Raw genomic sequence first — 13,829 nt, forward strand, 5'->3', positions numbered from 1 at the left:
TTTATTGGTCCAGAGGTCAGACGGTAACTAATTAATTGGACTACACTTCACCAATGACATCAGAGCACATGCTTGCTTTTATGAACCCAACAGGCAAAAGAGGGAGATAAGATATGAAGCTACTATTCTTGGTCAAAGGGATACACTGGTCATAATAGGGAATTCCAGCACATTTGTGATTTTAAGAAGTAACTCATAATGACTTTGGAGTAGCTTTTAGAAGAACGTCTTTCAGAACTTGATAAACATTACAGCGCTCAATACAACCGAAAACTGCATTGAAAACTAGTACTAGTAGATAAAAACAATGCGTTTTTAAAAGCTGTGTAGTATTTCAGATTATATAGCAACTGCCTAAGCCCTTGAGAGATTGTGAAAAGGATTCCTAGTTGCTACAATCACCTATTCTAATCTTGTGGGTTCTTTTTCATGTCATCTTTGTCTCTCTTTTTTTCAGCAAGCACTATAATATCCTGAAGTACAAGGTTTAATGCATCTTCCCTCCTAACAGGCTTACTAACCTTGACCTTTTTTTAAAGAAAAAAATTGCCAGTAAAATTTTTTCATCGGTCACAATACCAGCAGCATTGTTAACTCTCATTAAGCAATAGTGGGGAAAAATGCTTAATTATATACTAGATAATACCTCCCTCAATAAAGGAGGCAGTTTATTTTACTTTACACTTCCAGTATTCTCAGAATCCAACATGGTACAAATTCTACTCCTGGTTGGAATATAGTGTAATAGAAAAGGCTGCATTTTGCTTTGCCTGTTGCCATTTCACTAAAAACAATGCCTGTACTGGTGAAAATTCATTTACTCACATGGTGTGGTCAGGCAGGTTGCCATGGCAGTATCTCAGCTTTAAATAAACTGTGTCAGTTTGGGGCGGTTTGTATCAATCAGGGTTGGGTGTTTTTTCCCCTAAGTCCTGCTGTGCAGTGCACAGAAGTAGACAACTGCACACATGTGGTTGGCTGGTTCTTTTGGGGTGTTGAAGCACACATCCTGGCAAAATAAGGTGTGGGAATGTTTTGCTCATTGTAAAATTGCTTGTCGTCATCTCATGCCTAACTTACAAAATTATCAAGAAAAATTTACAGCAGTATGGTTCCCAGTAGTATCATATTTGACTCAGCAAAATGTGGTTCCTAATAAGGCTTATTATCGGGACTTGCTATTTTTCTAATATATGCCATTCCATATTTGTATCTTCTCTGTAGCAAATGTGTATTTGTCTTTGATTTAATGCAGTGTCAGGTTGGATTGGTGTATATTATAAATAAAGATAATTTCAAAAATAAGAAAAAAGAGTGGGGGAGGGGGAAAGGATGTACCAGAAATGGAGTGGAGCAATCACCCTATTTATGCATTTCCATGGTGCGTCAGGGAGATCAGACAGCTCGACTCTTTTTATTGAAGTACTTCTTGAACTTAAAATGGTGGCAGACTATTTGCAAAAAAACAGATTGTGACATGGCTCAAACTTGTGCTCTAGTTAATTCCTTAATTGATAAACTGCATGATCTCAGGGATCAGGACAAATATTTCAGCAAAATTATGGCAGATGTGGAGATGTTTGCAGGAGAAAATTCAATCAAAGCGCAAACAAAATAAAAGGGAATACACTATATTCCCCCAAAATTCCAAAGCTATGTTACTGAATTAAACACAGCAGAAAGCATCTATTCCCCCAGATGATCATGATTTTAAAATTAAGGAGTTTTTTTCCCTATTATTGAACAAATTATAAGTGAACTTAAAAGAAGATTTACAGATAACTGCAATGTTTTAAATTGAGTTAGTGTTTTCAATCCCAGGGGCTGTTAATTTCTTGATCCAGAAAAACTCAGACCATTTGACATTATAGTAGTGACACAGATGGTTTTGAAGCAGAACGCAGTCTTTTCCCAACAATTCTGGAAAGATATGATCAAGAAATTCAAAAATTTACACAATAAACCAAATGCTTGCTCTTCTTGCGCACAAATTGTTCACAAGTTGTCTTTTGGTGAACTCCATTGACTGTGTGCCATGGCCCCCACAATGCCTCCATCAAGTGCTGGATGTGAAATGATATTTTCATGTCTGCAGCAAATTAAGACCTACTTATGGAACATTATGGGTTATGTAAGAGTAAAGTAGCATCTAAGACCAACAAAGTTTTATTCAAGGTATAAGCTTTCATGTGTTGCACACAAAATGCCCAAAACCTTGGAAATGTCAGTAATTTCACAAAGCTGAATAAAAATTGATGCATTCAGCTAATTTAGATCTGCATACCATCTTTTCTTTCTCAATAGAGAAGGCTATTTGGATACACAAGATAAAAAAAGCTACATGCATAGGATTTCTTTTGGGACCAGGTGTCTTTGTTTGCTCTTACTTTCCTTACAGTTAGAGAGTTGTGCCAGCATTGCTTCAAAATATAGCCATTTTCTAGAGAATGTTCTGTTTAATGTGCATACCACAGAAATGTTTAAGTAGCAACTTAACTTGTTTGAAAGCCCTTTTCCTTACTGTAAATTAGAATTTGATTAATACACACTATGTCTACAAATGAATATTTCCTAACAACGCAATTTATTTCAGAGAAAACATATTTAGCATTGCAGTTTTGCTATGAAATGTTCTTTATTTTTCTTTCTGAAATCTCTTTACATTACTGCAAAGCTTGCCTACCCAGAAATATATTTTGTTTGTCCCCAGAATTTTGTTCTGGTGCTGCCACTGGGCAGCTCTTTGGATCATGGCTAAAACTGGTGCAATCCAGAAAGCAGGAATGGATACATATACTTTCATTTCTTTTTATTTCCATACACTGCCACCATGAACAGTTTCAATGGAACTTTTTGTTGCTGTTGCTAGTACTGATTATTCATTTGGTTTGCCTATGTACTTTGTAAGCAATTTATACATGTAACATAAATATAATGGCAACCCTATTAATTCCTTCTGCATACCAAGTGGCCCTCTAGTGTGCATATATTAAATTGCTTTGATCTCTGGCTGCCCTTTGTAATACCCATTACCCACCCGCATTTTTCTTCAGATTGCATTCTTGTAATACATATACTTCTGCCCACTGGATGTAACTTTTCACCCATTTGATGATGCGGACCTTGGCGTGTGAAAGCTTACATCACAAAAAAAACTCTTTAAATACAAGACTCTTTGTCAGCTGAATTTACCTTACAGAAAATTTGTAGAATAGGATATTTTTTTACTAAAACAATCAGGAGGGTTTAAAAGCCAGTTTAAAAGAGAATTTTACAATCGTACTTAAAGAGACATGCTGAGACTAGAGGGATGCAGGTTCAAATATCCACTTAGCAATGAGAATCACTGCTTTGGCAAGTTCTCTTTTGTTGTCTAACCACAGAGGAGGTGAGGATAAAATGGAAGGAGAGGAAATTGTGTGCAATGCCCTTAACTCTCAGGGGAAAGGACAGGATAAAATGTGATAATTGCTTAACAAACCATTTAATTAAAATTTAGAGCACCAGGTTGAATTTTAATGTAAACATACTATTTTTAATTTATTGGTATTTAAAAAATGACTTCATGCACCTGAACAAAATCTGATTAGCAGCTTTGGTTTTTCTGGCTGAACATCTTGAATCATCCTTGTTTTCCAGAATTATATATATATATAGATGTCTGGGAAAGATTAACTTTCTGTCTCTTTCCATCTTAGTCCATTGGAATTTCTTCCTGTGTCTCCTAGAAAGAGATATAAAGAGAGAGAAAGATAGAAAAGATGGATCTACATTCCTCCTCCTATACTGGCTTCTAATGTTACTCTGGCTGAAATCCTAAAGATGCTTTCCTGGGAGAAGTCCCATAGAACAACATACTTTTGAATAGAATTCGGCCCCCACCCAGCCAAGCGGCTGATTGGCCAATTTAGGCTGGGGGCTGTCCATTGCCTCCCCGGAAGGATGAGACAGTGGACTCTTCCTAACAGGGATTGGGGGCGTGGGCAGCTTTATAAGGCTGGCCCCGCCCCCAGTGGCGAAGTTGGAATTGCTGCTCTCGGCCCGCCTGCCAGCCCATCATGCAGTGCAGGCAATAGGCTGGTCGCCTTATTAGGGGGCAGGTAGGAATTTTTCACCTTCAAACATATTGGCCCGTTTGGGGTGTGTTTTTGCCTACCTTGCACTGTAGGCGCTGGGCGCTGGCAATTGGTTTGGGCGGTGCTGTTAAATAGGTTAGTCACTGGCTGTTTACTGTTGGGAACATGTTGTGTGGGGTATTGGTGAGCTCCCGTGGCACTGCACCATTTGGGTAAATGGCATCCCTAGGGTGACTGTTAAGTTGTACGGCCCAAGGTTGGCTCCAGGGAGCTTTAGGATCCCGTCGCTTGGAATTGTCCACATCACAGGCTGTACAGCTTGGGGGATGGTGGAGCGCAGGTGAATGGGATCTTGTGCCTGGCCGGCTGGGTTTGAACCGTTGAGTTGGCTCCCACCCGGGGCCTTGGGCTCGCCCAGTTCCAGGTTAAGGAGGTGGTCTGGTACTGACCCCTGGCTTAACCTGTCCCCACTGTTTTCCCCTTGCCATTAAAATTAGTTAAATAAAGTGGCCCTTTAATCCATATTTTAATCCATAGTCGTTATTGCGACTGGGGTGGCAATTGCTTCCACAGTCCTATATAAGCATTAATCTTTACTTTCAAATATTTCTTGTACCTATGATTAACAGCTGTTTTAGGAAAACTGTAATTAATTATGTCTGCATCATAGTAGTCTGAGCTTTGTTTTCATTCCTGATACATGCATCAGGATATATGATTGGCTTCTTAATGCGCAACTAAAAAAACTATTCACTCAGTATCTATTTCTTTCCTGAACACAAGTTGGAAGATAAAAGATTCAGAGGAAAGGTACTAAAACTTTTCTCAGACATGTTACGTAAGGACAGAGCGATAGAACTGGCTCTATTTACTATAAGAAAATTATGAACAATAAACATAAATGCAAATATACAAATATTTTGAGAATTTCAAAAAGAAGGCAGGAAACTACTGTTTATCCACCAAGGAATGGTTTAAAGCATCATGTTTTTAAAAATCTAACCAGAAGAATCTTTCATATAAGTCTCATGATTAAAAATATTTTAAAGTCACAGTGATGACTTTTTTCTGATAAACTGTATGTCTGAATGCAAATAGCAAGAGTTGTTATAGGCAGAATGAATTATTAACAATTAGAATTTGCTCCATTATAAATAAAATATTTTACGTGAAACTGATATTGGAAAATCGTCATTTTGGCAAAGACAAACCAGATGTGATCACAGCAGAGATGTGAATGAATGGCTGTGATATTTCCAGTCTTTACTTTGTAGCCAGTGAGGCTAGAGTCACCAAATTTGGTTTGAGAAGTTCCCGGGGACAGCAGAGTTGGGGAGGGGAGACAACCTAAGCACAGATTTTATACCATATTGCTCACCCTCTGAAGCTGCCATTTTACCCAAGGAAACAGATCTCTGTAGTCCGCAGATCAATTGTAATTCTAGGAGAACTCCAAGCTGTACCTCTTTGTCCCTCTCCATTTTTGCAAACTGGACCTCCCTAATATTATTTGCTTTATTTCCATGGGAAAATAAAATATCTGTAGGGAACTTAAAACCATAAAAATATGTGGTGAGGGATAATCTCCCCTCCCTGTAGCCTCAACATGAATAAAAAACCTGTACAGTTACAATTTGAATATTGATAAATAGTGCAGGATCCACTGATGGATCCTTGTCATGATGTCTAGTTTTGTCATTAATCCTAGAGTTCTGTGCCTGAATCAGCAAGAAGCATGGATTTGGTGCTCACTTGCACTGAAATATTGTGGCCTTCCTTCCTTATATATAATTTGGAAGGACTGCCTACCATGTAGATATGGGCCAGGAATGAAGGGAGAACAGGAAAGTTATAAAGAAAAATAGTGCCTGCAATAACACCAAAAACAAGTTCCTATGATCTTGTTATGTATCAAACATATTGTAGGCTGATTAAAGATGCAAAGGCAACTGAAATATTGCTAGAAATTTCATGAAACATTGAGAACCATTTTGGGTTGCCTTGGCAATCTATGCATGCACAAAGGCCTCCAGCATCTTAGGTGCCCACAAGGACTTACTGCATAGTACTGAAAAGACTGAATGTCAAGTATGTTAAGATGTTTGGCTAAGGACATTTGTACTCTGTAGACAGGCTTTGCAGCACAATAGGACCCATGCAATTCATCATTTGTCAGGTTTCTATGGCAGCACAAAATAGCATCTGAAGTCTCACAAGGTCATCTTGCAAGATTTTGGTCACCATTTTGAGAGATGCTGAAGTTTCCTCCCAACTTGAACTGGAAGAAGATGAGAATAAATAGACGGTGGAGTGGAAGGAAGAGGAGGGGGGGGGGGAAGTGAAGGAGAAAGGGGAAGGAATGGGGAGAAGGAAGATATATCCACAATTCCTCTCAGGTAATCCATTTGTTATATTCATGTTCTACTTTTCCTCCAATATGGAACCCAAGGCAGTGCATCCAAGTTTCCAGAAGCTTCCTAGATACTGGATGAACCTATACCTGCTTAGCTTCAGCAAGATTTCTGCCTTATTCTAGCCATATCTATGAACTCTGCTTTCTGCTTGTGCCATCAAATTATGTATTGAGTAGGTATATGAGAGGAGAAAGCTCTGGAGCTGACTCCCAACAGAGAACTCCCAACATCACCCAGAAGGAGATTAATACAATGAGTGAATATTTTAAAAGATGGTCAGAAAACAATAGAAAAAATAATCAATTTTAAATGTCAAGGAAAACAGCAACATGCAATTACCTTCTTGAAGTTTGAATGAGGCCCTAAAGCACTTGACAGTCAGGGATCAATCACGCAGTTTAAAGCAACCTGGACTGAATGGATGAACATGCTTTCTGTATGCCAAAAGAGAACTCCCAACATCAACCATTTTGTCTTGCTAAGTCAAGCTAGAATAAAAGGAAAGGAAAAAAAACGGGGATTATTCATTCCAATGTTTGAATGCAAAAACAGTGCAGTGCAGAAACAAATTTAATATTGATGGATAAAGACAAGGCATTGATTGATACATTGAGGTGATGACATGAGTAATGTTCAAACTGTTTGTTTATGCAATTGTGATGGGAAGTAAGACAACATATCCATTTAAATAGTTGGTGTTAGGCTCTGCAGAGAAAGATTGAGGCTTGTCACTTAAGAGGTAGGCCACCATCTAAGCAATTGGCATCTCAGTATCAGAGACAAAGCAACAGCCAGGTTCTTCTTGCTTAATTCTAAGGACATCCATAGGTCAGTCAGACACTCAGCCTAACCTGCCTCGCAGGGTTGTTGTGAGGATAAAATGGAGGAGAGGAGAATAATGTAAACCCACTTTGGGACCAGATTGGAAGAAAAGTGGTGGCATAAATGAAGTAAATAAATAAAGACTTATGAACCAGTGAGGAAGGGACTAAAGCATTCTCTCATCAGTGGAGACTAATACATTGGGAACAGGAGGAGAGAGGAAGAAATAGTTATTTTTTTTAAGTGAGCCACTTCAAAGACTTTGTAACAGAAACACAGGATATACATAAAATAAATTAATAATCAGCCATTACCATCAAAATACACACCCAGCAGGGGACTGTCACCCAGAAGGAGATTAATACAATGAGTGAATATTTTAGAAGATGGTCAGAAAACAATAGAATAAATAATCGATTTTAAATGTCAAGGAAAACAGCAACATGCAATTACCTTCTTGAAGTTTGAATGAGGTCCTAAAGCACTTGACAGTCAGGGATCAATCACACAGTTTAAAACAACCTGGACTCAATGGATGAACATGCTTTCTGTATGCCAAAAGAGAACTCCCAACATCAACCATTTTGCCTTGGGTTGGGGTGTGCTAGATGTGATGGCACCCTGGACACTTAGGACTATGACACAGGAAGAAGGAATGTGCAAAGAAGACCTTTAGGTATCTAGCCCTATTGAGAGGTAGCAAAAAGAAGAGCCTCATGCCATATGCTCTGTTCACCATAGGTATCTGCTAAACCCTAAATTAAACCAAGTTCTTCACACCTGCTTAAAAATCACATTTTCTTCACAGCTGCTGTAAAACCAGCTAGTCATATAATGGAGCCATATGGCTGCCTCTCTGACGGCAGTGAAATTGCAGCCAGTTAGCACATTTTCAAAGTGTTACACATAGAGTTACTGAAAACAATCCACCAACAGGGCTGGACTTCTCACCATCATTTTTTACTCTAGCTTTCTTCTATTTGTATGATTCCTTTTATTTTCTGAACAAGGAAAAAGAAGAGAAACCAACACATAGAGAACAGATTATGTGATTTTTACTTCCCCCTCAAATGGTACAGAAGAACGTGCAAACTTTTGAGTCTTCCACAATACTATTTTGTGCAATTTTGGATGATCTTACTAAGTAAGATTTCACATATTTGGTTTCTGGATTTTTCTTTGGACCAACATGACCGCACAGAGCATTTATCTACTGATGTAAAAAGATCAGAAGAGGAAGGGGAAAAAATGAATGTAAACAATTCTTATGACCAGGGCTTTTTTTGCTGGGGGAATTAGGCAGAACAGAGTTCCAGAAGCAATTTGTGGAAACAAAATTCTAAAAAAAAAAAAAGTTTAAAAGTTCATGAGGGGCACACATGTGTTTCGCCTTCATTTCCCTCTCGAGAGTTCCAGCACCTCTGTTTCCAGAAAAAAAGCCTTGCTTATGACATCCCAGGTAAACAACACCAGCCTTTTCATTGATGGCCTGTTATATTTCCAAATCCAAATAAAGCCAGCATTTCTCAAGTTCCCCCTTTTGCCTTTTGGAAATGAGCACAAATGACAGAGAAGTTATGGTAGCTATGCAAGGGAACTAACAATGCCATTCCAGGCAGAGTTATATTCTTCCAAGACCAATGACTACAATGGACTTATAAGACTATGGGTGTTTTCGCGCTTACCTTACGCCGGAGCGACATCCCTCTTCACCGCGCAGCGTCTGCGCGGATTTTGCACTAATTGCGCCGCAGAAACCGGAAGAGCCGCAAAGTCCTGTGGCTTTTGCATTGCAAATGTAAACTGGTTTTTGGTGGTTTACATTTGTGACGCAAAAGCCGCGGGACTTTGCGGCTCTTCCAGGTTCTGTGGAGCAATTAGTGTGAAATCCGCACAGATGCTGCATGATGAAGAGGGACGTCGCTCTGGCGTAAGGTAAGTGCGAAAATGCCCTATAACAAAACTTAGGATGGCACTGTATGTGTAAGGGTATGTCTGATTCATGATGTGGCCTCTGGCACAAGTGGAGCAACTGAAAGCAAAGACAGCTTCCCTTTTTTTATTATAAAGACTTGTAGGAAATTATTATTTTTCTACTGTTTTGTAATTTTGTTCATTCATCATCCACATTTCAATTGCCAAGTATTTGACTCTCAAAGAAGGCCAAAATATTGTTGAAGCCCACTGGAATCTAATACTATGCATGAGGCTTAGAATTTTGAACATTCTCATTGCAAATCTAATGTAGGAAAAGTAATATAAAGGCTTCCAAAATTGAAGGCTGAACTGAAGGTCACCATCAAAGTATTAGGTTTCCTGGGTTTTTTAAAATTTTATTTTCATGATTAATCCAAACACTTGTATTTCTGTTTTCTTTAAAGCTGAACAGGGATTACGGCTCAGCTGGATGCAAATTGCTCAAAAATTTTTATACCTATCCAGGGCTAATCCTATAATTATTTTATTTTCTTCTTGATAAGTATGTGGAAGATGTAGACAATGATCAGAGAATCAGCAAGAAGAATGAAGAGTATATGCACAAATGATCAGGGCCTCAACATAAACTACTTAAATGTTAATGCACACAATTCTAAGTACCTAAATTATTTAGACTGGTGTATTGAAGGGGATTTCCAGGACCTTATGCTTCATATGGGAATAATATTTTACTGTTCAATGCCCTGTGACGTTCCACCCCCCCCCCCCAAAAAAAAAAAATGCTTGAGCAAGAGTAATGTTCTGTGGATTATGTCCCAAGCTTTCTAGCCTCTTTTATGGGGTGGAGAAAACTCAACAGAATATACTCAAAACTCTGAGGAATCTTGAACACAAGGAAGTATGAAATATAATTTGACCTATTCTAGTCACTGAAGCCAGGTTTATAAGAAACTTGTATGTACAGAGCAGTTCCTCTGGAGAAAATGACTGCTTTGGACTATATTCCCTGCTAAGGTCTCTCCCCTCCCCAAACCCCACAATCCCCAGGCTCCACCCCCCAAACATTTTCCAAGTATTTCCCAACTGAGAGCTGGCAAACCTAAGCAACAGACTGACAGACAAATAGTAGGGCATGAGTGTGGTCTTCCCCAGCAACATTGGGCACAGCACAGTTGAGTGAGTGATGACAGTCCTACAATAGCAGATAGAAGCAGGAAAGATGCAACAGGAGGTGGCAGCAGATGGAAAGATGCCATACCCTGTACCATTCTGTCTTACTCCAACAATATTCCTGCATCCTTATGCATGCTCCAGTTTCTACTATTCCCATATTTCACGCTGAATACATGAAGACATGAAGCTGCCTTATACAGAATCAGACCATTGGCCAATCAAGGCCTGACTAGCAGCAGTTCTACAGGATTTCAGGCACAGGTCTTTCATGTCATCTTCTGCCCAGTCCTTTTAACTGGAGATGCTGGGGATTGAACCTGGGAGCTTCTGCATGCCAAACAGAGGCTTTACCACTGAGCCACAGCCTCTCTGCTGACAAACACTTCCCCCCCTAATAATTAATCTATTGCATTCCTAATCAAGGGTGGAATTCTAGCAGGAGCTCCTTTGCATATTAGGACACCCCCCCCTGATGTAGCCAGTCTTCCAAGAACTTACAAGGCTCTTTTTTGTAACTTCTTGGAGGATTGGCTACATCAGGCTTCCTCATGAACTGGCTTCCTCGGGAGGTGGTGGGCTCTCCTTCCTTGGAGGCTAGATGGCTATCTGACAGTGATGAAAATCCTGTGAATTTAGGGGGAGGTGTTTGTGAGTTTCCTGCATTGTGTGGGGGGTTGGACTAGATGACCCTAGAGGTCCCTTCCAACTCTATGATTCTATGATCAGTGGAGTGTGGCCTAATATTGCAAAGGAGCTCCTGCTAGAATTCCACCCCTGTTCCTAATATACACTGAGAGGAAGAAAGGGGATCAGATGTGGTTTGAGATGCTTAGAAAGGGACACAGAGAAGACTTTCAGCATACAGAGCATTAACCCTAAGCAAGTGGGAACAAAACAGGAATTATATGAGCAGCTTTGCGTATCTTTCAATTGGAAATTACAAATGAGAAACTGTCTTCTAGTGTCTGTGGCTTAGGGTTGCCAATCCCCAGGTGGGGGCAGGGGATCCCCCAGTTTGGATGCCCTCCCCCCACTTCAGGGTCGTCAGAAAGCGGGGGGAGGGGAGGGAAATGTCTGCTGGGAACTCTATTATTCCCTATGGAGATTTATTCCCATAGAAAATCATGGAGAATAGATCCACGGGTATCTGGGGCTCTGGGGGGGGGCTGTTTTTTTGGGTAGAAGCACCAAATTTTCAGTATAGCATCTAGTGCATCTCCCCAAAATACCCCCCAAGTTTCAAAAAGATTGGGCTAGGGAGTCCAATTCTATGAGTCCCAAAAGAAGGTGCCCCCATCCTTCATTATTTCCTATGGAAGGAAGGAATTGAAAAGGTGTGCTGTCCCTTTAAATGTGATGGCCAGAACTCCTTTTGGAGTTCAATTATGCTTGTCACAGTCTTGATCTTGGCTCCACCCCCAAAGTCTCCTGGCTCCACCCCCCAAAGTCCCCAGATATTTCTTGAACTGGATTTGGCAACCCTACTATGTAGGGTTGCCAAGTCCAATTAAAGAAAAATCTGGGGACTTTGGGGGCGGAGCCAGGAGACTTTGGGGGTGGAGCCAGGAGACATTAGGGGTGGAGCCAAGAACAAGGGTGTGACAAGCATAATTGAACTCCAAGGGAGTTCTGGCCATCACATTTAAAGGGACAGCACACCTTTTAAAATTCCTTTCTTCCATAGGAAATAATGAAGTATAGGGGCACCATCTTTTGGGGCTCATAGAATTGGACCCTCTGGTCCAATCGTTTTGAAACTTGGGGGGTATTTTGGGGAGAGGCACTAGATGTTATACTAAAAAATTTGTGCCTCTACCTCAAAAAATAGCCCCCCCAGAGCCCCCAATACCAATGGATGAATTCCCTATTATTCCCTATGAGAATCGTTCTCCATAGGGAATAATAGAATGCCCAGTAGACATTTCCCTCCCCCCCCCACGCTTTCTAAAAGGGGGGAGGGCCTCCAAACCAGGGAATCCCCTGCCCCCTCCCTCTCTCTCTCACACACACACACACACTTACCAGATCTTCTTCCGGAGAACTCTTGTGAAAGCGAAAGCAAAAGAAAGGGCGGGGCTGTTCTCCCAAGCCCTTCCTGCTCCCTGCCCAGCCTTAAAGGAGCAGACATTTTACAAACGGCTCAGGAGCTCTATAATGAAGCCTACAGGTATGTTCTCCCCCCCCCTCCACCCCCCACCCCCCGCTTCCCACTTCTTGAAGACCGGGAGATGAGGCTGCAAACCCAGGAGACTCCCGCCAGAGCGGGAGGGTTGGGAAGCCTACTACTGTGGCTGCTTCAGAATTTCGTAAGTATAGTCAGGACATTTTTTTGTAGCAGGAACTATTTTGTGTATTAGGCCATGCACCCCTGATGTAGCCAATCCTCCTGGAGCTTACAGTAGTCCCTGTATTAAGAGCCCTGTAAGTTCTTGGAGGATTGGCTTAATCAGGGGTGTGTGGCCTAATATGCAAAGGAGTTCCTGCTACAAAAAAAGTCCTGAATACAGTCAGATATCATCCACAGGTTTTCCTGTCACCTCATTCCCCACCTCCTTGGCAATACCACGGCAACACCAATCTGGGAACACTGAGCTCTCTGTTCCCACCACATTTGTTGTGGGGGAATGTTTCAGTTCCATTTCTCAAGAAACCAGGCCAGCTATTTGAAGAATAGATTTCACTATGCTCTTCTTGCAAGCAGCACAGCCTGTTTCTGTAGGAGTCAATGGGACTTCAAATATTAGGAACTCTTCCAAATATCTGGAACTATAATGTTCAGATATGGAAATTATTCATAACTATTCTTAATATAGCATTATTCAGTGCTTTTGAATATTTCCAAATGCAAATTGCACATCCCTAATTGCAGAACTCCTCTTCAATTGACTATCTGCCTACTATTCCTTTCATGTGCCATTTCTCAAGTACAATATTTTTGTGTCCAAGGAAAATCTCATTGGGACTTGGGACCCCTGTTGCTAGACAGGCCAGGAAGCATTCTATGCACAAAGGAAAATAGGATTATCAATCCCCAGTTGGGGGCAAGGGATTCCCCGGTTTAGATGCCCTCACCCCACTTCAGGGTTATCTGAAAGTGAGGGAGAGAGGGAAATGTCTGCTGGGCACTCTACAAAGACTGATTTTCGTAGGGTATAATGGTGAATTGATCCATGAGTATCTGGGTATCTGGGGGGCTGTTTTTTGAGGTAGAAGCACCAAAGTTTCAGCATAGCATCTGGTGCCTCTCTTCGAAACACCCCCCCGAGTTTCAAAAAGATTGGACGAGGAGATCCAATTCATTATTTCCAAATGGAGGGAAGGCATTTAAAAGGTGTGTGGTCCCTTTAAATATGATTGCCAGAACTCCCTTCAGAGTTCAGTCATGCTTGTCACAGCCTTGCTCCTG

General features: G+C 40.8%; 1 long non-coding RNA gene across 1 annotated transcript in view; it reads right to left on the minus strand.

Annotated features, from left to right (window-relative positions):
* Positions 1-3,649: 3,649 nt before the first annotated feature.
* The window catches only part of LOC132569253 (uncharacterized), a 40,375-nt gene continuing 30,195 nt past the window's right edge, over positions 3,650-13,829 (minus strand). The window contains exon 3 of the long non-coding RNA XR_009555260.1: positions 3,650-3,724. This is a non-coding gene — a long non-coding RNA (uncharacterized LOC132569253). The remainder of the gene's footprint in view (positions 3,725-13,829) is intronic.

This window comes from Heteronotia binoei, chromosome 1 (assembly GCF_032191835.1).
Source record: "Heteronotia binoei isolate CCM8104 ecotype False Entrance Well chromosome 1, APGP_CSIRO_Hbin_v1, whole genome shotgun sequence".
Classification (NCBI taxonomy): domain Eukaryota; kingdom Metazoa; phylum Chordata; class Lepidosauria; order Squamata; family Gekkonidae; genus Heteronotia; species Heteronotia binoei.